Here is a 25,012-nt window from a genome sequence, read left to right as displayed (position 1 = left end):
TCCTCATATTCTTAGCATCTTTAATAGGCCAATGTGCATCCTAAATCCTCAAAAGGGGAAGAGATAAAACTTGCAGTGGTGTTCTAAGGAGCTTCCTTTAGGCATATGGAATTTAAGTTCACAAATAATTCTCATCAAACACAAGAAGTGCCTGTTACATTTTTTCAACATTTGGACAGGGTAAAAAAACTTAGAAGCTCTAACAAAGAGCAATATCCAGGGGTTCCAGATCCATTTCTCATTTGTCCAGATGATCTGAACCTGATCAAGAATTTTCAAATTGCTTTGCCAATTCCTAGGAAGAAAAACAGCCAAGACCCAACTATGGCTATCCAAGGTCCATATGGTCCTTTCAAAAAGTGAATAGTGGGATCCCTGGGTGGCTCAGCAGTTGAACGTCTGCCTTTGGCTCCGGATGTGATCCTGGGTACAAGGATCCAGTTCCACATCAGGCTTCCTGAAAGGAGCCTGCCTCTCCCTCTATGTTTCTGCCTCTCTCTCTCTCTCTCTCTCTGTCTCTTATGAATAATTTTTTTTAAATCTAAAAGAAAAAGTGAATACTGAAAAAACCAACCAACCAAAATCATCTGTGATGCCTCTTAAATAAAAGCACAAAGAAATAACACCTAAGTAATGCTTGTGGAAGTCAGAAAGAAAGATGTGTGATAAATTCAGGGTATGGCCTTGGAAGGCAGTTGACTGGCTGCCAAGGGACTTTGTAGAGCAAGCTCTGACCTTCAGCTTCCAGAGACCCAGAGTAATCAAATTCTGGAAGCTACTTTATCCTAACAGAGTTCACAAGAGACTGATATGTATGACATAATAGCAATTTACTGATTTACACACTAAGAAACTGAGCAACAAGGAACAGAGACTTGCATCTTCTGGCAAATGCATTCCATCCTTGCAAGCAAGCCAGATGTAAAGCTTTTAATTAGGATCAGAAGATTGCTTGGTGAGCATGGCATCCAAACAAAGAGAACTGTTACTCAATTTAAACATTTAATGGGGGATGCTTGGGTGGCTCAGTGGTTGAGCAGATCTGCCTTTGGCTCAGGGCATGATCCAAAGGTCCTGGGATGGAGTCCCACATCAGGCTCCCGACAGGGAGCCTGCTTCTCCTTCTGCCTATGTCTCTGCCTCTTTGTGTCGCTCATGAATAAATAAATAAATAAAATCAATCAATCAATGAATGTTAACGGTGTCTGACTAAGGCAGATTCTTAAAAATAAATAAATAACAGACTGATCACTATCTCACCCAAGGTACTTTAAAGTAGCTGGAGATGGCCAGCACTAAGTTCTCCTGCTGACTGGGCTTTCCCAGATTGAGGAAAAACTGAGGAGCTCGAGCTGAGCAGAATTATTACTGAGCAAAACTTTGGGGGACATTTTTAACACAAAAAAAAATGCTACGGAATTCAAAACAATTCTAAACAATTGTATGCATCAACAGTACAGAAATAAATATGAAGTTGTATTAGATAAGAATGTAAGAATCTGAGGTCTTTATAAAAGAGGTATTAAACACAAGATCAGGTTTCTCCCATCTTAAGAAGATGTAATGAGTTTAACTCCAAAATTCAAAGGTGGGTGTTGAGTAATGAAAAACAACTTCCAGACACTACATAACCTAATCATGATTAAGCCTTTCCACTCTAGTTATACATACATACCTGAAAGTATAGTATACTGTGTTTAAAAACCAAATTAGAGCAAAACCTATTCATCTTTGTAATAAAGTATTATAACATCTGGCAAAATGCTGAGCACAGAGTAGGCATTCACTAAATGATGGTAACAGAACTCAAATTTAATGGAGTTGAAATTATATGTTTCATGTGTAATAGTTTTCTTTGGATTAAAAACTACAGAATCATTTAGTGTTATGTTAATTTCAGGGGGAAAAATCCTACTTGAGAGATATAATTGCAGAAAAAGACAAAATCCCACCCCTAGTCTTGATTAAATAATATCCTTTAGAAAAGAGCTTTAAAAAAGAAAAAATAATTTCCTTCTAAGCAGACACAAATAGGCTTTAAAAACTTCAAATTAAACAAAACCAAGAACAAGAGTGACCAAATTATTACAAAGAATGATCTAGATGACTGGCACTTATTATATTGCAAATTTATTCCTCTAATGGATTTAACACTGTCCTTTGTCTTTTACTGAAGCCCTTTCTTTAGTCAGAAAAAGAACAGGATACAATTTGCAAGTCTAGAATTCCTGGACTGATAAAAAAACAACACTAGGTGCCCTTGAATTTCCTGTCCACATGTTTTCTCCAGACTCCCCTAGTCATTAATGGAGACACTACCAATAGTTAAGTCCAACATTCTTTCGTTTATCAAGCCTGGGGAAAGGCGATAACAAATCTGGCAGTCAAGCTACCTATAAATAGATTTAGTGTCTCCAATCATTTGCCATCAAACTTCTAAAGTAGGAAAACAGAATTGCTTTACCTGACTGGCAAAACACGCTACTTAACTGGGGATTTCACCTTACATACCACTTATTAGAGAAAAGAGTATCCTTAATGCTACTGTATTACCTTGGAGTATAAAAATGTTTCTAAATGCATTTAGTTGCAACCATAATGCCCTGAGCTACTATAGGTCCTCAGATAGGAGACTGTATATGCTGGGTCCCTAATATAGGGCAGCCACAGCTTCTTTCCTCTAAGGCAGTACAATATGAAGAGCAAGAAATTCAGTCAGGTAGAGGCTCAAGTTCCAGCACTAACTCTTTCTAGTTGTATTATTTACAGCTAACATTTACTGCAGATTTACCCTATGTACCAGCACTGCACAAATCACTGAGAATGCTGAGGATAAAATATAGTCCCTGCCTTAGGGAGTTCACAATCTTATGGGGATGCAAAAAAGGGAGAAATTGGCTCTTCAAGGGTTTAAGAGTAGTCAAAGGTTTCACAGAAGAGGAGATACTTGAACTAATCTTGGAGTGGGTGGGGAGGAATAAGGGTTCACAAGTCAGGGCAGGGGAGGAAGAGGTGTAAGGGTATGAAACAGACTGATAGACAGGAGTTTAGACATGGCTTGAGTATATTCAGTGAAATAGCAGAAGATGAAAGTAGAGCTCCATAACAGGTAGGAGTTATGATAAAATACCTTTCTGCCTGTTAAAATACACTAAGCATAAATGCGAGTCATTCAGGGCTTTTAACTAAGTGAAAGGTAACAGCCAACAAATAACATTTACTGAGCACTTACTACCCAAGTATCAAGAACTCTCCTAAAAATGGTACGTTTTAGTGCAGTTAAGCCTCTTGTCACCAAGACCCTAAGACTGAACTTTACCGCCCACCTGCATGTACCTACCAACCTTTATTCCACATTTTCCTTAAGTTCTTCTTTCCAACTTATCTCTTAACTCAGGCAAAAGACCCAAAGGGCATAGGATCCCATTATGGAAACCAAAACTACCCCTCACACTAGAACAACTGCTATGGGGAAGGGCTCAGGAGGCCCAGACCACTCAGATCAGTTTGAGCCTATCCGCCCACTCATACCTGCACAGATGGACCATGGGGTGACCAACAGTGACCTCCACCTCATTATGATGCTAAATTCTCCACCCAAAAAGGAGCATAAGCCTCATTAACATAACAAACATGCATGTCTAGGCATGTTTCCTTGAGACACATGTGTGACCCTATGCCTGCCTCTACATATGATATAACAAGGATCTCCTTTCTAAATATTCACCCTAACCCTAAATAAAAGGAACCCATTCACTGTTGGAGAATCACAGCTCTGGAACACATTCTCCACAATCTCCTTATTTGCTGCAAATAAAGTTGACTGTGCAACAACTCCATCCGATGTAGTTTCCATCTGTAAGTCAACCAAGGAACTAACTCATGTTAGTTCAGTTATATAACCACCTCTAAAATCCTGTCTGATTGGCACTTCAGAGAGATTATGCTAGTACAGGGAGGATGGTGAAGAAGCTGGGAGTAGATTAGTTTGAGGGAAAGTAAATCAGGTTAGGGGGACACAATAATAAATGGTCACGGGTTACAAACTTGTGGCTTGCAGTCATATTTTGTTTGACTTGCACCATGACTTAGAAATTAGAAGATTTCACACAAGAATTCAGATTTCTAGTCCTCTTGAATAATCGGCTTAGTCAAATATGAACCCACATTAATGCCCAGATAGAGAAACAGCAGCCCCCTTGCAATACAGGACATCCTGCCCAAGTCCACCAACAGCATCCTCCTTCACGCATTTTATTACCTGACTGCTTCTGGTAAACATTTGAAATCACAATCTCTGGTTTAGTATAAAATAAAGTGGGCCTAATTTAAGATAGTAGCAGAAAAGATTAAAAGATAGACTCAGATATTCAGCTGGAAAGACTGAAATCTATAATTACCTCTGGGTCTTAGATTGGGCTAGGTGGGTAAATGGTGACATCATTAGCAAGAATAGGAATTATAGGAAGAGCTAAATTGGTAGGGAAAGAAAATTAAGTTCAAGTCTGATTCTGAGTTATGTCACCAGACTCAGTTTAAAATTTGTGCTTTAAAATGTGTATCTTAACACAAATAAATAAATAAAAATAAAATGTGTATCTTATTTTTTTAAAGATTTTATTTATTTGAAATAGAGCAAGAGTCAGAGAAAGAGAGAGAGAGAGAGACCAATGCGGGGAGCGGCAGAGGGAGAGGGAGAAGTAGGGTCCTAGCTGAGCAGGGCTCAATGCAGGGCTCAATCCCAGAAACCCGACTGAGATCATGACCTGAGCCAAAGGCAGACACTTATCCAGCTGAGCCACCCAGGAGCCCCTAAAATGTGAATTTTAAAGATTTATATTTAGAAATGTAAAAATAATCCTGTTCACAAAAGTAGCAAGGAGAAGGGGATGGAGAACAACATTCATAAAATACCTAAGAATATCTTGATCAAAAACCAAAAAAAAGCCTTTTTATGAGGAAACCTAATCATAGACTGTGGAAGGAAGGGAAGAATTATTCAATTTATTTTGTTGGAACAACTGGTTCTCTATTTAAGCAAGCCAGATGTTCATTCCAATCCAAGGGGCAAAATAAATTTCAAATGGTTCATAGTGGTGAACATAAAAAATAAGAGAAAAAAAAAAGGAAAAGAAAAGGGAAATAAAGTAAAAAAAGAAAAATTAAACTTCAAAAATTTACAAGAAAATATAGATAAGTAACTATGTGATCTCTGAATTGGCAGAAACTGTATTAAAAGAAATCACAATAAAAACAGTGCTACATATCACTACATAAAAATTTGGAATATACAGGGGCAGCCTGGGTGGCTCAGCAGTTTAGAGACACCTTCGGCCCAGGGCCTGATCTTGGAGACCTGGGATCGAGTCCCACATCGGGCTCCCTGCATGGAGCCTGCTTTTCCCTCTGTCTGTCTCTGCCTCTCTCTCTATCTCTCTCTCTGTCTCTCATAAATAAATAAGTAAGTAAATAAGTAAGTAAATAAATAAATAAATAAAAATCTTTTTAAAAAATTGGAATATACAAATATGGATATCAAACAAGATTAAAAGACAGTATTTGGGGGAAAACTGAAAAATAACGATGCATACTAAAAGTATATGTTGAAGTATGAAAGTATATGCTAAAAATAACAAATTCATTTCTTAAAATGTATGAAAAGCTTAAATTTTAAACATTAAAGTTGTATAGGGAAAATAAGGACCCTAATAATAAGTAGATAAATAACACTGATTGACAATATATAAATAAAAATAGCTAACATCTAGAAAACGTTCAATTTTCCCAAGTAAATGGAAACCTTAAAATAATACATAAGTTCCCTGTGTGAAAATAGCCATAATTTAGGGGGAAACCCTTTTGGTCCAGGCAATCATGAGATGACTTTCTCATATACCATCTGTTGTGTGTATGTGTGTTTTTCCAGCTTTACAGAGATGTAATTGACATATAACATTTATAATGTTAAGATATCCCAAGTAATGACTTGATACATGTAAATACAGTATATACATACATCATGAAATGGTTATCATGATAAAGTTAGTTATCCATCACATCGTATATATTTTTTTTCATCACATCGTATATTTATAATTTTTATGGGGGGAGGTTTTTAAGATTTATTCTTAACAACTTTTAAATATACAATACAGTACTGTTAACTATAGTTACCATGCTGTACATCACCAGAATTTGTAATTGAGATTTTGTACACTTTAAGACCACCTCTACCCATTCCTTCTCCCACTGCCCTTACCTTGGGGCCCATGGCAACCACCAACAAACTGCTATTTCTAGGGAGTTCAATTTTTTTTAGATTCCATGTGTAAGTGAAGTCATACAGTATTTGTCCTTTTCTGATTTATTTCACTTAGTATAATGCCCTCGAGGTCCATCCATATCATCACAAATGTCAGGCTGTCCTTTTTTTATGGCCAAATGATATTCTATTACATCAAAATACCATATTTTCTTTAGTCATTCATCCATCAATAAACCCTTAGGTTACTTCCATGTCTTGGCTATTGTGAATAATGTTGCAATGAACATAGGGGTGCAGCTATCTATTCGAGACAATGATTTCATTTCATTTGGACAGATAACCAGAACATTGGGTAGTTCTATTTTTAACTTTGGGGGGCACCTCCATAACAATTTATATTTCAACCAGAAGTGTATAAGAGTTCCGATTTTCCACATCCTCACCAACACTTGTTATCTCTTGATAATACCTATTCTAACAGGTGTGAAAGTAATATCTCGCTGAGGTTTTCATTTGCATTTCTCTGATGATTAGTGATATTACCTACCTTTTAAGTTACCTGTTGGCCATTTGAATATCTTCTTTGGAAAAAATATTTATCTAAGTCTTTGTCCATTTTGAATCAGATTATTTACTCTTCTTGCTATTGAGTTACATGAGTTCCTTACATATTATAGAAATATTAACCTCTGTCCTGGCCTTTTTTTGCTAGGAGATTTTTGATTACTGATTCAATTTCCTTATTCATTATTGGTCTGGTCAGATTTTCTATTTCTTCAGGATATGGTCTTGGTAGATTGTATGTTTGCAGGAAGTCATCTATTCCTTCTAAGGCTATCCAATTTGTTGGTGTTTAATTGTTCACTGTAGTCCCTTATGATCCTTTGCATTTCTACAGGATTGGCTGTAATATCTTCTTTCATTTCTAATTTTACTTGAATCCTTTCTTTCTTCTTGGTTAGCCTAGCTAAAGGTTTCTCACTTTTGTTTATCTTTCCAAAGAACCAACCAAAATTTTTGTTAAACTTTTCTATTGTTTTCTTCTTCTCTACTTATTTCTGCTCAGGTCTTTATTAATTCCTTCTTTCAGTTAACCTTGCTCTCCTTTTTGTAGTTCCTTGAGGAGTAATGTTATGATATTGAAGATCATTCTTTTTTCTTAATGTATGCATTTATCACTATAAACTTATTATAAACTCTTAGAACTGCCTTTGCTGCATTCCATAAGTTTTGGTATGTTGGGTTTCCATTTTCATTTGTTTCATATTTTAAAATTATTTCTCTCTGGATTTCCACTTTGACTCATTAGTTGTCCAGGAGTGTGTTGTTTAATTTTCATGTATTTGTAAATTTTCTAGCTTTCCTATTATTGATTTCACACCACTGTTGTCAGAGAAAGATACTTGAGATAATTCCTATCTTCTTGAATTTGTTAAGACTTGTGTTGTGGCCTGTTGAATGGCATGTTTTGTTTTAGTCTGTTAGGTCCATTTGGTCTAGTGTTACTCATATCTGCTGTTTGCTTATTGATTCTTTATCTGAATGAACTATCCATTATGGAGAGGGGGCATTAAAGGGTATTAAAGTTCCCAACTATTATTGCATAGGTGTTTATTTCCCATTATTTCTGTTAGTATTTATGTTATAGATTAGGTGCTCTCATGTCAGGTGCATAATTATTTATGATTATTATATAATCTTGATTAATGATTAACCCCTTTATCATTACATAATGACCTTCTCTGTCTCTTCTGACCATTTGTTAGCTTAGTCTATTTTGTCTGATTTAAGTTTAGCTATCCTGCTTTCTTATGATTGCCATTTGCTTGAAATAACTTTTTCCAACCCTTCACTCTCAGTCTATGTGTGCCCTTAAAGCTTAAATGAGTCTCTTGACAGCACATCATTGGGTCTTGTTTTTTAGTCCATTCAGTCATTCTGTGTCTTTTGATTGGAGAATTTAATCTGTTTATGTTTCAGGTGATTAGTGACAGGTAAGGACTTAATATTGCCATTGTGTTGTTTTCTATTTTTTATGTCCTTTGGTCTTTGCCTCCTCTTTTGCTATCTTGTTTCATGAATGATGACTTTTTCTTTCTTTTTTTTTTTGAAAGTATGCTTTGACTCTTTTTCATAATCTTTTGTGTTTCTAATACAGGTTTTTTTGTGGTTATCAGGAGGCTTACATTTTATAACATCCTATTTTAAACTAATAACAACTTAACTGCAATGGCAGACAGAAACTTTATACATTACTTCTCTACCCCTCACATTTTAGGTTACTGGTGTTTTAATTTACATTTCTTTGATATGGTGTGTTCAATAATAAATTATTTTAGTTATGCTTATTTTTAAGATCCTTATTTTTAAACCAGAGTTGTGAATTATGGTATGAATTATGTGCTGCCATTACAATATTTAAGAATGTGACCAGAGTTTTACACATTCATATGCTTTTATATTCTTTTATTTCTACTTGAAGAAGAGAACTTTAACATTTCTTGTAAATTAGGTCTAGGGGCAATGCTGTTGTTGATTTGGAAAGTCTTTATCTTAACTTCATTTGTAAAGGACAATGTAGGGCATATAGTATTCTCAGTTGACAGTTTTTGTTTGTTTGTTTGTTTCAATATTTTGAATATATCATTCCATTCACTCCTGGGCTGCAAAGTTTCTTTTGAGAAATCACTTTAGTCTTATGAGGGCACCCTTGTATTAACAAGTTGTTTTTCTTTTTCTGCTTTCAAAATTCTCTTTTTCTTTGACTTTTGACAATTTACAATGTGTCTTAGTATAGCCCTCGTTGGGTTCAACCTAACTGAGAATCAATGCACCTCCTGAATCTGGATGCCCATTTCTGTTCCCAGGTTTGGGGAGTTTTCTGCCATTTTTGCCTTTTTTTTTTTTTTTTTTTTTTTTTTAAGATTTTATTTATTTGAGAGAGCAGGAGGAGGAGCAGAGGGAGAGGGACAAGCAAACTCTGTGCTCAGCAATACGGCTTGATCTCATGACCCTGAGATCATGACCTGAACCGAAACCAAGAGTTAGAGGCTTAACCAACTGAGCCACCACCCAGGCGCCCCTGCCATTCTTGCTTTAAATAGATTTCTGTCCCTTTCTCTTTTTTCTGGGTATTCATGATAATATACATATCCATAATATGTATTTCCATCTCCTGATTATGTCCTATAAATCTGTAGACTTTCTTCACTCTTCATTCTTTTTCCCTCTGGGTAATTTCAAATAACCTACCTTTCAACTCAATAATTCTTTTCTCTCCTTTGTCAAGTATGGTTTTTTGCTTTGTTTTGTTTTGTCAAGTCTGTTGCTGAAGCTCTCAACTGAATTCTTCAGTTCATTATATTCTTCAGCTCTAGGGTTTTTTTTTAAATAGTTTCCATCAAAATACTTTGTTAAACTTTCATTTTGTACATGCATTGTTTTCTGAATTTCACTTCATTGTGTGTCTGTATATTCTTGTAGTTCACTGAACTTCTTTAAGAGGATTATTCTGAATTCTTCGTCAGATAGTTCAAAGACTCCATTTCTTTAGGGTCAATTTTTGGAGTTTTATTAGTTGCCTTTGGTGGTGTCATGTTTATCTGATTCTTCACATTTCTTGATTCCTTGTGTTGGTATCTGCCATTTACGTAATTGGTCTCTTCCTCCAGATTTTAAAGGTTCAGCAGGGAAAGACCTTCACCAGTCAGCTCGGCCTGGGATACTGGACAGATCAGCTGGTAATATCTATCGATAGGCAGGCAGGGTTTCCTACCAGGGTCTCTGGTTGGGAGAAGCCACTGCCCATGCTCTGAAGTTAGGGTGGGTGCAACTACCTGGGCTCTGTGGTTGGGTGAGTCTGCTGGCTGGGTTCTACAATCAAGCAAGGGCAATGAGAGGGCTTCCTGACCAGGTGGAGCTGCTGGCTGTGCTTGCAGTCAGGTGGGGCCACTAGCTTGATTCTACAATTACCTCTGGTTAAGTGAGGTCACAGGCTGTGTTCCATGGCATGGTGGACTCCCAGATTGGGCAGGGCTATGGCCTGGCCTCTACTATCATTCCTGTTTGGGTGGGGTCTCAGACTGTGCTTCCTGATTAGATGGTGGTGCTGGCTGGATTCCGTGTTGAAGAAGGCTACAGACAAGACTTTGTGGTTGGACAGGGCCTCTGGCTATGCTCTGTAATCAAACAGACTGTAGGGCTGTGCTCCAAGGTTGGGCAAGGTCTCAGGTTGCACTTCGCAATCAGGTAAGCTGTTGGCTATGCTCCATCCACTGTTAGAGAAGATGGCTGGCTGAGTTCTCCGGTTTGGAGGGGCTTCTGTCTGTGTTCTACAGTTAGATGGGCTAAGATTGTGCTCTGCAAATGGTCAAGGCTGCCGTCCAGGCTTCCTCATCGGGTGAGGCTGCAGGCTATGCTCCCAGTTGGACAGGTCACTGGCTGGGCTCCCTGTCTGGGGGAGGCAGCAGGCTGTGTTCAAAAATCTGGCAGAACCACAGGCTGTGCTCCATTGTAGGGCAGGGCTGTAGGGTGGGCTTTGCAACTGGTAGTACCATAGATTGGGTTGTAAGGCTGTCCAGGGTTACTGTTCAGGTTCTCTGGTTATGCAGTGCCAGAGGCTATACCTAATAGAATACTTAACAGGGCAGCTGGCTTGGCTCCTTGCCCAAATGGGACTGTAGAATAGGCCCTATGGGAGTGAAGATTGTACTCAGTAGTTGGGCAGAGTTGTGAAGGTGCTTCTCTGCCCTGGTAGGGCCACAGAACAGGCTCCATACTCAGTATAGCCTGTTCACTGGGGACCCAAATAAGGCAGAGCTGTCAGTCAATTCCCTAATAAATGAGGCAGAGCAGCTGGCTGGGGTCTCTGCTCAAGCACCACTGTAAGCAGGAATATGGTCCACCAAGATCTGAGCACTGGGTGTATAAACCTTACTCTCCTTTTCTGTCTATTTAATCGCCAGTAGTAGAGCCCTGCAGATTTTCTCAGGGAGGATCTTTCCTGACAGGAAAGATCCAAGTGGGTATCCTTGGATGTATCCCACAATGCTGGAGGAGCTGGATGTCCACCTTGGGCTCTTTTTCCCACTGGAAAAACCATAAGCCCAGGGAGGCCTTCTTGGTACAGCACTGTGCCGGCCTGGGTGGGGGGTGTGGCAACAAAGTCAGAGTATGTGGTCCATCTCAGTCTCTGTGATATAGAGGGTTGCTTCAGCCTCACATGTGGGTTCTGGGATTATTACAATGGTGGTGTCTAAAGGTAGTTGCCAGTTGGTCTAACAAGGGAGGCTGAAGTTGGGAACAATCTACACCACCAGGTTGATGATGTTACTCCCAGTGCTTATGTTAATTGAAAGGAATATAAACCTTTCTGGTAAGGAGTACAGCAACTTGTATTAAGAACCTTAAAGTTCTGTGGGGTTTTTTGACATGATAATATTACCTTTAGGAATCTATCATAGGAAAAAAATTAAAATTGCAGCAAAGATTTATAGAGTTGTTTTTAAATCAAAGCATTATTTAAAATAGCAAATAAAGCAAATGTTTAAAATTAGGTAAAATGATTGATGGAATGATGATAGTATGAAATACCATAGAAATACTGAAGAAAATTTCTCCAAAAAAAATTTAACATGAGAAATAATATTAAGTAAACAGAATACAAAGCTCTAGCTACACATAAAATATGAGCTTCAACAATATGAAAAAAAGGGCGGCAAATTATGGCATAAAAAGTATGGACAGTTTAAATTTTGTCCTTTATCATTTTTTAAATATTCAAATTTTTCCATAATGGGAAAACAATGATTTTTATAAGAAGAAAAAAAAGTACTCAAGAGTAATTGTGTGAGGGCAGACGTGGGAGCAGTAAAAGGGAATCAAACCAAATTTTTCAGCCCACAAAGGTGGTTTTTGATGTACCACTGTACTTAGGAGTTTTTTCCTATGAACCAAATTCTTAGTTCTGGTTTAGTGGAAGATAATGAAGAACGGTAAAAAGTCTGAGTCATGGAATAAAATTAAACACAAACCACAAGACTAATGAGAATTCTGAACAGTTTTCCAGTCATATCTTACACTTCTTTTTAGGAAAACAGATTTTTAGTGGCTTATACTTAAATGTGTTTACAAGGGCTCAAACTGTTTGTTACGTTCTTCTTAAATAACTTGCCTACTGGTGACTCCAAAGGCCCATGTCAAAATCACAAAAACAGGGCAGCACAGATCTTAACTAAATCAACTTTAAGTCTTCCTTAAGGTAAAAAAAAAAAAAAAAAAAAAAAAAAAAAAAAGTCTTCCCTAAGGTAAGGAAACTACTCCAAAGTCATAAGAGACAAAATGAATGCTCTAGCTTCAAAGATCCCCACTCCCTTTTACTCCTTCTTTAAAGGAGATACAGTCTGATTCAAAGCACCACTACAATCAAACATGCCTATTTTGTGCCGAAAGGTGAAGGTTTGGTGTGACCAGAGAAAACCAATGAAGTGGTGAGAGGTGGTGTGACACACCGTAAGGGAAAGGGGAGGAGCAAGCTTTGGGGAGCAGCCCACACACATACATCACTCAGTGGCTCAAATGGAAGAAGCTGCTCCTCTTTGGACTCCTGACTTTCACTTTCTTAAAAGTAAGCTTCTAATAGGAATGAGAATGGTAATAGGAGAGAGAGAGAAACAGACTGACACACCCAAAATGAAACCTGAAAATAGGCTTAAGTTTAAGTGAGAATGTAAAATAGAAATTCCTACCAAAATTACTTTAATTAAAAATATATAAATTCATAATTTTCCCATTCACTCAAAAATATTCAAAGCTTCTACGTCATGGAATAGGTTCAAGAGGGACGTGGATTCCACCGTTGTACCAATTTCTTTTACATTCCTTCATTTTAGTTTTAAAATTCTTACTGTGCTATCTTATTTGCTGTTCCTTCTCAACGACAACCACTTTACTGCAAGAGATCAGACTAATTTAATATCATACAAGCCAGAAGCAGCAATGTCTTCTAAGGGCAAAAATTGTATTAGACTAAAAATAAAACATGGTATCACCAAGCTTACAATTTTAAGATGTAAGTAGCTCTGAGTTACTTTTAGTTATTTTGAGTCATTTAAACTCTCCCAAGAGACTTTTTGACCATCACAAGTGACCAACAAAAACTGCTCCCAGCTAAAAGCAGACGTACCATGTGACTCATAAGATTCAGATATTGTGTTAAACACAGATGACTTGCCTTCTGCAACCATGAGAAAATCCAGAAGGTACTCCACCTCATTTAAAACACTTAAAGCTCTAGGGCAGAAAGAAAAGTTTTTAGAGCCACTGACCTTTATAATTAATACCCAAAGAACGGCTGATTAGCTAAGTATCAAAAAGGGTCACACCATTTTATTGACTTGTGATCTTTAGGCGAGGGGGAAAATGCCTAAGATGGAATAAAAAGTAAATTGTATAGTTTATTGTCATCAAGGATATCCTGTAATTCAAGTGAGTATACTGGCAAATCCTTCCATAAATCAGTTTACAAGTTTAATTCTGTTCAGCCTTTTTTTCTTGATTTCACTAAAGGTCGAAGGTGGCAAATTTAGTTCACCAATGCACAAGACTGTTAGAATCCCAGAACTTGAAAACAAAAGCTGGATTATCTAATCCATCTCCCTCAGTTTACAGAAGTGTGGCCCACAGTCATTTGGCCATCTGGTGGAAAAGCCTGGACTGGAACCAGTCTCTGGACCTTCAGGTGGGGCTGCCGGTCTAGCAGGAGAGTCCACTGTGCAGTGGCAGCTACTGGACTCTGATTACCCCGTGGAGAAGCCAGCTATCAGGACACTGACCGCCAGGGACAAGCTCTGTACTACCAGGTATCTGGTTTGACTGATGTCCATGTCAAACGCTGAATCACTGCTCACTGTTTTAGGATTACAGATCTGTGGATCAATAACGGATTTCTGCCTGCTTTTCAGATAATGAAGAGTGACATTTTTACTCCAAACTTCATTTTAAAGGATTTTATTTATTTATTGGATGGAGAGAGAGAGGCAGAGACATAGGCAGAGGGAGAAGCAGGATCCCTACAGGGAGCCCGATGCAGGACTCGATCCCAGGACCCCGGGATCTGGACCTGAGCCAAAGGCAAATGCTCGACCACTGAGCCACCCGGGTGCCCCAACTCCAAACTTTCTAAAAACCAAAATATTATGACCAAAGCCTTCTTAAAAGCAATTAGGATTTCAATTACAGGAGTTAACCACCATTAAGTGATCTCAATTCAGCCTGGGACCCTACCTCTATCAATCAATAATTATTTCCTTGTAAAAATATTCCCCAGAGTGAGGTTTTCAAAATCTTATATACTACATGGAATCATGGACACTCCTTGTCCATGACATCTGAGTGAGCATGAGGGCAAAGCTAAGTGACACATATTGCGATGTCTGGAATCTGCCGTAGGTATTCTGTAACATGAAATAAGATTTCTAAAATATAAAAATGTACTTTTTTCTTTCCAAACTGGAAATATCCTTTTCCTAGTTATGAAAGTAAAATGTTTCCTGTAAAAATGTGAAAATACCCAGAAATATATAAATTGCAACATGAAAGTGACCTCACACTCCTACCACCCATAACATCCAGTTTTAACTGTTGGGTGACAGACTGGTGTTGCACTGCCTGGATTTAAATTCTGGCTCTGTCACTGACTAACTCTGAGAGCTCTCGGGGTATCAGTGTCCCTATCTACAAAACAGAGATAATGGTGGCATGTGAGAATTAATAACTAGTGCTTATTAAGTAGTTTACAAAGTGTAGGTATTATTCCAAGCACTTAAAACATATTAACAAATTTTAATAAAGTGGCTGACTATGTGAAAGCACTGAACAGTGCCTCAACTTTAGTCACGTGCTCACTGAACTTTCAACTGTTGAGGAGACCTTCCCAAACTTTAACATGTCCATAAATATACACACAGATGTGGTTTTAATACAAATGGGTTAATATAAATTGCTCTGTAACTTGCTTTTTCCCTTATATTTTAATAGAAACAGACCCATTTTATCTTTTTTAAGGAGCATACAGTAATAACATTTTCCAACATACAATGAGTTGCTTTGTGCTTTATGTGAGTCATCTCACTTAACTCTTATACAAACCCTAAAAAAGTGTGTGCCAATACTATTCCTTCATAGAAAGGAGGAAAGAAAGATTCAACTGGATCAAGTAACTTGCCCAAGATAATACAGCTAACTGTGATGGAACTAGGATTTGAACTCTAGTGCTATTAGACCATAGCACTCTCCATTTTCTCTAGTCCCATAGTTTTACACCAATGTCCACTAACAGATGCTTAGATGGCTTCCATTTTGGGGAGGTATTTTTAGCAATGCTGCAGTGAACATATCTGATCACAGATTGCGCACTCTCTTATTTCCATATTATATTCTTCCAGACGTGCAATTGCTGAATCAAAGAATCTTCACATTTTAAATTTTGATTGCTATACAAGATTCCTTTGCAGATAGATAGGGCCAACTGACCATCTATAGAAATATGAGGGAGCCAACAGTGGGCACTGTCCATCTCTTTAATCTTTGTTGGCCTGATAGGTTTAAAAAAATCCCACTTTTGCTTACACATTTCTTTGACTACAATGAGTTACATATATTTTAAATAATTATTTCTTCTTTTATAAGCTACCTAATTTAAGTTCCTTGCCCACTTTTGTATTGAAAAATCCATTCTTTAACAGAATGAGACTATATTTTAACAATATAACTATCATAGCCCATTTTTAGCTATTTTCTATAGCTTAAGTCATACATTAATGCCAATTATTTAAATAATTTTGGTTTATACAACTTAAGAAAAAAGTCAAAGAATGAAGAATTCATGTAAGAACTACAGTTATTAATTTAGAAGCAGGGCACTTTCTTACAAATCAATAAGATCGAATTAAAACTACTGTCACACAACCCAAAGGTTAAGAATGTAAGTAGAAAGGGTTTTCCAGGCTCAGTAAGATTTTCTGTCATTGGGATGTAACATTAAGACCCTATTGTTGAAGACAAATACCATATGATTTCACTTAGTTGTGGATTTTAAGAAACAAAACTGATGAACAAACCATAGGAGACTGTTTAAATATAGAGAACAAACTGAAGGTTGCTGGAGGGGAGGTGGGCAGGGGATGGGGTAACTGGGAGATGGGCATGAAGAAGGGCACTTGATGTAACGGCACTGGGTGTTTTATGCAACTGATAAATCACTAAATTCTACCCCCGAAACTAATAATACACTCTATGTGAACTAACTTGAATACAAATAAAATCTAAAAATAGTGAAAACAAGAAGACCCCATTATTTGGACCCTATTTATTTAGACCAGCGTATATAATTTCTTTTTTAAAATAATGCCAATTTACTCTTCAGCAGAAGACTTCCTAGCATAGATAATGATTCTCTGGGAAGCAACTAGCCAATGTCATTGTCATTATTATCACTATAATCACCATGGCTACATCACTAAGCACGTTACCTACTTTGCTCCAGACAGTACTGTGTGCACTATCTCACTTAGTCTTCACAACAAGTGGATGAGGTACCATTTCCTCATTTAACAAATGAGAAACTGAGGCTCCAAAATGTTAAGTTACTTGTCAGAGGCCATGAACTAGAAAGTGGCAGAGTGGGGATCTGAACCCTGTCTGACTCCTGGGCTACTGTTCTATTGTTCTAACATCACTCCTACCCTTTATGACCAGACTCAGCCAGTTTGACAAAGCCAAAAATAAATCTGTTAACCTCCGAAAGACAACTCAAAAGAATTACTGGTCTCTTCTTACAGGATCACCTTATTTATTCTTAATAAATCTGAAAGCACTGTGTAGTTCCTGGTTTTACAGAAATTTAAAAGAAATAACTAACCTATCCTCCCAGAAATGAGGCTATGTTAACCTTCCTCCATTCAGCATGCCCTCTTGCCCAAATAGCTGTACAAACTGTATAAAGAGTTTTATAATCTTTTGGGAACCTTTGCAATTATTTCACAGGTTATTTAAACAACATAGTGTCTATCCTATGCTGTCATTGTTTACTTGTCTAAATAGGGGGAAAGTATCAGAAGGCTTTACTGTGTGAGCAGGAGGATTAATCAACTCTGAGTAGCAGTCAGAAACCCAGCAAAGTTGCCATGTTAGGGCTGAAGTCCACATTTAAGCTGCTTCAAGATGGGTTCCCAGGAGCCCTGAAATAACCTCAGAAAGGTCTCCAGACTGGTGACAAAGGAGTCTCTCTTATCTGTTTGGCAGCCTTACTATCAGAAAGTTCTTCTTACATTTAACCTAAATCTCTCCTACTGAAATTCAAACCCATTTATTTTTCTCAGATTCTCCATAAAAATTAAGAACTTCAACTGTAGCAATTAACTTGCCCAAATTCTCATAGCAAATAAGAAAAAGGTAGCTAGAATCAGCACTGTTTTCCTTTGATTCTTATGATTCCATAATCCAAATTTCTTAAATTTGCAGTCCATTTTGCTAAGGGAAAAATTGCTTGTCTTCCTCAAACAAACAAACAAAACCTGTAAACTGACTTGAGAATAAAGTTGCCTTTCTGAAATCCTCATGACTTATAATTATCTAAGAATTTAAAAAAACAAATCCTTCACGTACTTTTAAAGGTTTTTAATTAATAAAAATAAAACCATAGGTAACTCTTCATCAACTACTTTTAGATCTTGAATAGTGCTACACGTTTCACATGCACAACAATCTTTCATCTTTTTAACAATTGTATGAAGTAGATGTTTCCAGACTTACAGATGAGGAAACAAAGACCCAGTTTAGTTGCCAACCCAAAGACATACACCTCATAAATGGAACCCTGTCTGCCTCATACCAGGGCCAAAGCTCACAACCCATTTAATTACATTGTCTCTCATCTGACTTTTATTTTCAAATGGGTAAGCCCCTCTTCACAGAGTATTTTGTTTCTGAAGTATCATGTTCGTTATTACAAATGTGATTTTCCTTACCTCTTTCCATTATAAAATATGTGAAAATACCCCAAGCTTTCACAAAACTAAAGAGAGTCATACTTAAGAATACAGCAGACATTTATTTTTTAAATATCATGTTGTACACTTTTAATTTTTAAAAAAGATTTTATTTTTAAGTAATCCCTATGCTCAACATGGGGCTTGAGCTTACAACCCTGAGATCAAGAGTCGAATGTTCTACCGACTGAGCCAGCCAGGTGCCCCTAGAGGACAACTTTTTTAAAAACTAAGAAAAAATATGTGTACTGAGACTTAGGAGTAAGACCATCTACAGAACTTTTGCACTAGATAACCATTGGGTAACAATCCATTCTGAGACTCCTCTTTGCTCTATTTATCTATTCATTCATTCTCACACCTAAACCAACTATTTTATTTTCAGGGCTGTAAAATATTTTTTGACACCTGCTTGGGCAAGCCTTTCCCCTTTTTCCTTGTTTCCCCTCCCCCAATCTTTTACACACTCTTTCATGTGAATTTTAGAATCTGCCTATAAAGTTCAATTAAAACTACTGTTGGGGGCACCTGGATGGCTTAGTCAGTTAAGTGTCTGCCTTTGGCTCGGGGCATGATCCTGGAGTGCTGGGATCAAGTCCCACATCAGGCCCCCTGCTCCATGGGGATCCTGCTTCTCCCTCTGCCTCTCTCTCATAAATAAAAAATAAAAATACTGTTGGGATTTTGGTTGGATATTGTCTTTTTTTTGTTGTTTTTTTAGATTTATTTTAGAGAGAGAAAATGCATGCAAGTGTGTGTGTGGGGGGGGGGTGTGTGGGGACAGACAGAGAAGGAGAGAGAGAGAGGGAGAGAAGCAGACTCCTTGCTGAGTGCAGAGCCCAACTCAGGGCTTGATCTCAGGACTTTGAGATCATGACCTGAGACAAAATTAAGACTGATGCCTAACTGACTGAGCCACCAAGAGTTCCCAGATATCGTCTTTTTGAAAAGAAGAAAAACCATGGTTTAAATTAACCCAACATTAGCCTCAGATTTCAAATTACCATTTTGATTTGTTTTTTGCCAATGTATTTCTGCCACCTGAGGGCCAACTATCCAGATTGAAGGTAAAAGTTTTTTGCAGTCCTTTTTAAAAAGCTGCATCCAAACTCACAGTGTCTGTTACTGATGACAGAAAATAAAATAAGATATTCAATAAACCTATTAAATGCTGTTTGCAAGACAGTTAGGGCCTCAGGATAACCAAAAATGAAAAATAGAAGAAACCAGCTAATAGTTCCACACAGCTGATCAAACTACTGGCATCATTATCACCCAATATACACCAGATGCTCCGCTAGTAGGAAGAGACCCAAATAGTAAGAGATGATAAGAGCACTCTAAGATCCCATAATGTTTTTGAACAAAGCAAGACTAACTCATAGAAACAATTAGTGTGCGTGACAAATAAGCCTGGGTGGGCCTTTGTGATATAAGCAGGGCTTCAGAGCAGGGAAAGATCGGTACAGGCTGCTGGTGTGCCCAACAAAAACCAGTAGGTTGGGGATCCCTGGGTGGCGCAGCGGTTTGGCGCCTGCCTTTGGCCCAGGGCACGATCCTGGAGACCCGGGATTGAGTCCCACGTCGGGCTCCCGGTGCATGGAGCCTGCTTCTCCCTCTGCCTGTGTCTCTGCCTCTCTCTATCTCTCTGACTATCATAAATAAAAAAAAAAAAAAAAAAATTTTTTTTAAAAACCAGTAGGTTGAGTAGCTTGGTTCTACCTTTATTGAATGCTTCCCAGTAATCAAAATTTAATGACATCTACGTAATGTCTGTGTGGAGAAAAATAGTAATGATCTCAATTTGCTTAATAAATCAAGACTGATTTACAACACCCTAGTAGAAGAGCCCAGATCCTATAGGCGAACATCACCCCCACTGTTCTTGCTGCAACCACTCCACAATGGTGTGCGCCAAGTGTGGCCCATACAAGATTAAACCAATGACAAATCCCCCCAGTACTGTGTGGCTTAGGGGGCTATCCAGTACCAGAATCTTATCCTATTCCCCTATATGCGATCTGAAAAATCCCAATTCCATAGGACTTGGATCCACAAAAACCTCCACCCAGTTTTCCAACATCATGGAAATTTACTAGTTCACTCAGAAGACCTAGTCTGTGGGCTCATCTATTTGTGGAAAGCGGTATTCTTTCCAAAATTATTGAGTCAGAAAATTTTACCAGCACTAGATTTGTTAAAAAAAAAAAAAGAAAGAAAGAAAAGATTTTTTTTTTTTTTTTAGTTGAATAAACAGGATGAACATTATCTCCTTCCAAGGAGAAAAAAAAAAAACTGCTAAACATAGCTGGGAATATTGGTTGGGAGGAATTAGGGTGGAACCTTTTTTTTTTTTTTAATTTAAATCATATGCAAACTCTACAGTTATTTATTTAAAAATCATTTTTAGATAATGCAAAGCAAGGCATCTCAGTGATTTCTTTACCACTGACATGCCAGTAAGCATTATTTTAGGAAAAGTATTTTCTTTGAAAATTAGTAGAAAACTTACCTGTGAGTTGATATTAAAAGTCAGTTTCATTAAAATCGGGAAGTTAAGACTTAACCCTCCAAGGTTCTCTCTCTTTAGTTCTCCATGTTGTTTATACCATTTAGAGGTAATTATTAGTACTTTAAATTAAGCAGAGAACACAGCCGGGTGTGAACACTTCTCACACACAAGCCTCAGAACTCTGCTTCTAATCAGGTACACTGTAAATCATAAAACATCACTTCACATCATACTCTAGCTTTTATAAAGTGAAATTGGGAAGGTTGGTGGATTGTACATTTTACATAGAAGTGAAATACTCTATATAGTTCCCTACATACTTTAAGAGTTGTGAAGCTCGCTATTAGAAATGACAAATACCCACCATTTGCTTCAACGTGGATGGAACTGGAGGGTATTATGCTGAGTGAAGTAAGTCAGTCAGAGAAGGACAAACATTATATGTTCTCATTCATTTGGGGAATATAAATAATAGTGAAAGGGAAAATAAGGGAAGGGAGAAGAAATGTGTGGGAAATATCAGAAACGGAGACAGAACATAAAGACTGCTAACTCTGGGAAACGAACTAGGGGTGGTAGAAGGGGAGGAGGGCGGGGGGTGGGAGTGAATGGGTGACGGGCACTGGGTGTTATTCTGTATGTTAGTAAATTGAACACCAATAAAAAAATAAATTAAAAAAATAAAATAAAATAAAATAAAATTAAAAAAAAAAAAGAGTTGTGAAGCTCAAATGGAAGAGGCAAAATTGTTTTTAAAATGCAAGTTACTACTCAATGTACTAGTCATGCTTGGTAACTGTTCAAGCTGGTGATGGTACATGGAAATACATTATACTCTCCTATTGTGTATATTTAAACTTTTCCACAATAAAGTTTTTTTAGGAAAAAAAAGCCAAAATTAAAATAAATGATTTAATGATTACCAAGTTAAAAGTCCTGCCCCATTTCAATTTGTTAGGCCCATTCATGGCCAGGGGGTCAAGTAGCCAAGCCAGTCAGTCCTGACACTACAACGGGTCAGCTGTATGTCCTGACTTAGGTACTCGAGTGTCTTTGATTTTATCTATCTAAAAAAAAAAAAAAATGAAAGGGTTGGATGAGATAATATTAAGTTCCCTTTTAACTATAATATGATTACTGGGTTTATAGAACTGACTTACAGTTACTGTATAGCACAATTAAGAACTGCAAACGTGGGACACCTGGGTGGCTCAGTGGTTAAGCGTCTGCCTTCAGCTCAGGGCATGATCCTGGGATCCCGGGATCGAGTCCCACATCAGACTTCCTGCATGGAGCTTGCTTCTCCCTCTGCCTGTGTCTCTGTCACTCTGTGTGTCTTTCATGAATAAATAAATAAAATCTTTAAAAAAAAACTGCAAATGTTATTAGTGATATACTATGGCCAAGTGGGAGTTTCTTTAATGTCTCATTTACTTATTTGCCAAACATTCAGGGAATGTGTATGATGTGTCAGGCAGTGTTACATGTGGGTAGAATACAAAGTAAAATGACACAGAATATCTGCTTTCGAGATCCAATCTAATTGTGGGAGACAGATATATAAACAAATGACAATACAAAATAAGATGATAGCGAAGATGGAGCTGAAAATGCCAAAGGCCTTCACAGTGGTAGAGAGTAAGGAATTGTAAGTAATCTCATACGCAGAAGGAGAAAGTTAAGTGGCAGGAGATGACACTGGATAAGAAAGTAGAGACCAGACTGAAAAAAAATGATGAATGTTATACCAAGGAATTTGTATGGTATCTTGAAAAGTGATAAGGAAGGCATTTTAAAGACTGTAAGCCTGGAAATGATGCAGTCCAATTTCCATTTTAGATGAACTGTTGGAGCAGAAACATAGAGTTGGTGGTGGTTTGTGGTGCTTGGGGAACAGAGGAGGAAGTAAAAGAAGGGAAGCGAGGTTTACTTGGTAGTCAGGAGATACTACAATGGTCCTGCAGGATACGATGAGGGCTTGAGCCAAGGCAGTAGTAGTGGAGATTACTGAGACACTGTTACAGCTTTAGAAATGCAGATGTTAGGTACTCTACTATATCCCTCCCCCCATCTTTTAAGATAATATACAAGCTACAGCATGAAATAACAGTATCTATTCACCACTGGTGGGGTATCAGCTTCAAGCAGAATCAAGCACATTGAAGATGCTTAACAAATGCAGTTATGTGGTGAATGTGATGAGTTTTAATGAACTAATGAAACAGACAATGCCATGTGGTCATATTAGCAATGACTTGATAAAAAGCACAAGTAAGGAAAGATGAAAATTCTTTTCCAGGTGATTTTTGTGCTACTCTACAAACCTCCACCCATCCCCCCAGACGTTTAGGCAGTATCAGCAATGATCCTATGTCTTAATATAATAGAGTGGATAGCTAATTTGTTGTTGTTTAAGAGTTAGACTACTGCCATGTGTAAACTATAATAGAAGATATTTTTTTCTCTTATAAATTACATAGTACCTTTTAAATACCAAGAAGGGCACTTCTAAGAAAAGTATTAGAGGTATTCAGTCAGGACTAAGTGTCAGAAACTATATAAACTTTTGTTTTGATTTTTATAAAACAAAAGCAAATTTCTTCCCTCAAAAACCATTATCTTTGTTTGAATAAAAAAATAAAATATAGAGCCCAGAAAAGTACATCATCTGGACAATGTCCTGTTGTTATGCCTATTACTCTGAAATTAGAAAATTATGCCCTTTAATTCTTACCTTCTTATAATTTTATATTTTCTCAGCAGTAAACTTGTGGTACTAAATATCAAAATTTGTAAATCTTATTCTATTCCAAACCTACAACTTTTAAAAATATTAATATTATCCCAAATGTAATTGATAATAATAACAATGTATAATTTATAATAAGTAACTGAACATTAGTTATGTGCCAGGTATGGAGTGCCTGGGTGGCTCAGTTGGTTAAGCATCTAACTTTGGCTCAGGTCATGATCTCAGGATCCAGAGATGGAGCCCTGCACTGGGCTCTGTGCTCAGAGGGGAGTCTTTCTTCTCCCTCTCCCTCCTCCTCCTTTGCTCCCCTCCATGCCCTCCTGCTTTCTCTCTCTCAAATAAATAAATAAAATCTTTTTTAAAAGATTTGCGTGCCAGGTAACAGGCTTAACATTTTACATACACTACCCATTTGATCTTGACCTTCTCATTAATCCTGAGAAGTGGTTACTGCCATTTAGTGGTAGAAAAACAATTGGGCTCAGAAAAGATGTGTATCTTATCGGATGTTATACAACCAAAATAAGCTTGTCAGACTCAGTAGCCCAGAACTCTTTGCCACTGTTGTGCAGGACTAACTGCCTCTCCCAAACCGTGTGAGATAGGTGGGCAGGTATTACTATCTCTATTTTAAAGATGAAAAACCTGAGGTTCAGAAAGTTGACAAGAGTTGCCTAAGGTAACACATTTAGAAATGGAACCAGCAAGTTAGGCTCCTGGTTCAGGGCGCCCACCACTAATACTGCACCTGTTCCATGAAAGAAATCATAACCACTCCATGGGAATCAGCAAAGTATAAAATCCCCACTGTTGTTTAAAAAAAAAAAAAAAGGCAAATCAAACACAAAATGTCTTTGTTAGCATAGCATAAAGATCATGAGAGTCTTTTCAAAAAAAAGTAGCAAAGTTTCTTCTTGACACATCAAGACTACCTTTAACTCAAGGAGCTAATTTAGGAAAACAGTAATTTTCCAAATTTTTATTGTGTGCATTTACTTTTGTTTTCCCAATATTTACTTATGTATTTCTTCTACAGTCCACATTCAACTGCCAAAGTTTTCAGTACTTATCAGAGACTTGGGGAAAGGTTAAAGAGCAATTTTCTGTCTCCAACCCACAGAGAAAACAATGTCTACAATTAATCCTCACAGAATCTACTGTCAAGTAACAAGCAGGTGCAATATTTCTCTGATGCACTGTCTGTATGTGGGGCAGAGGTGGTAAAAAAGGGTAGGGAGAAACATTAAAAATAAACTACATTTGGGTGGGGGGGGGGGGCTCATTTCTTCTAAGTGACTTACAGCTAAGAAGGCATCTGGTTGTTGACAAGATGATCCCGCCCTTGAATACAAGGAAGTTGCACCCAGTCTCACAAAGCACAGATTCAATCACCCCAAACAGAAGTCTGGACTTCCCTCCAAGACAAATATGGAATT

At 37.5% G+C, this 25,012-nt stretch overlaps 1 protein-coding gene across 1 annotated transcript in view; it reads right to left on the bottom strand.

Annotated features, from left to right (window-relative positions):
- STK38L (serine/threonine kinase 38 like) overlaps window positions 1–25,012 on the bottom strand; it is an 80,513-nt gene that overhangs the window by 29,250 nt on the left and 26,251 nt on the right. The gene's annotated exons all lie outside the window — the stretch shown is intronic.

Source organism: Canis lupus, chromosome 27, assembly GCF_011100685.1.
Source record: "Canis lupus familiaris isolate Mischka breed German Shepherd chromosome 27, alternate assembly UU_Cfam_GSD_1.0, whole genome shotgun sequence".
Taxonomy (NCBI): Eukaryota; Metazoa; Chordata; class Mammalia; order Carnivora; family Canidae; genus Canis; species Canis lupus.
This window is presented reverse-complemented; position numbering and strand designations above follow the sequence as displayed.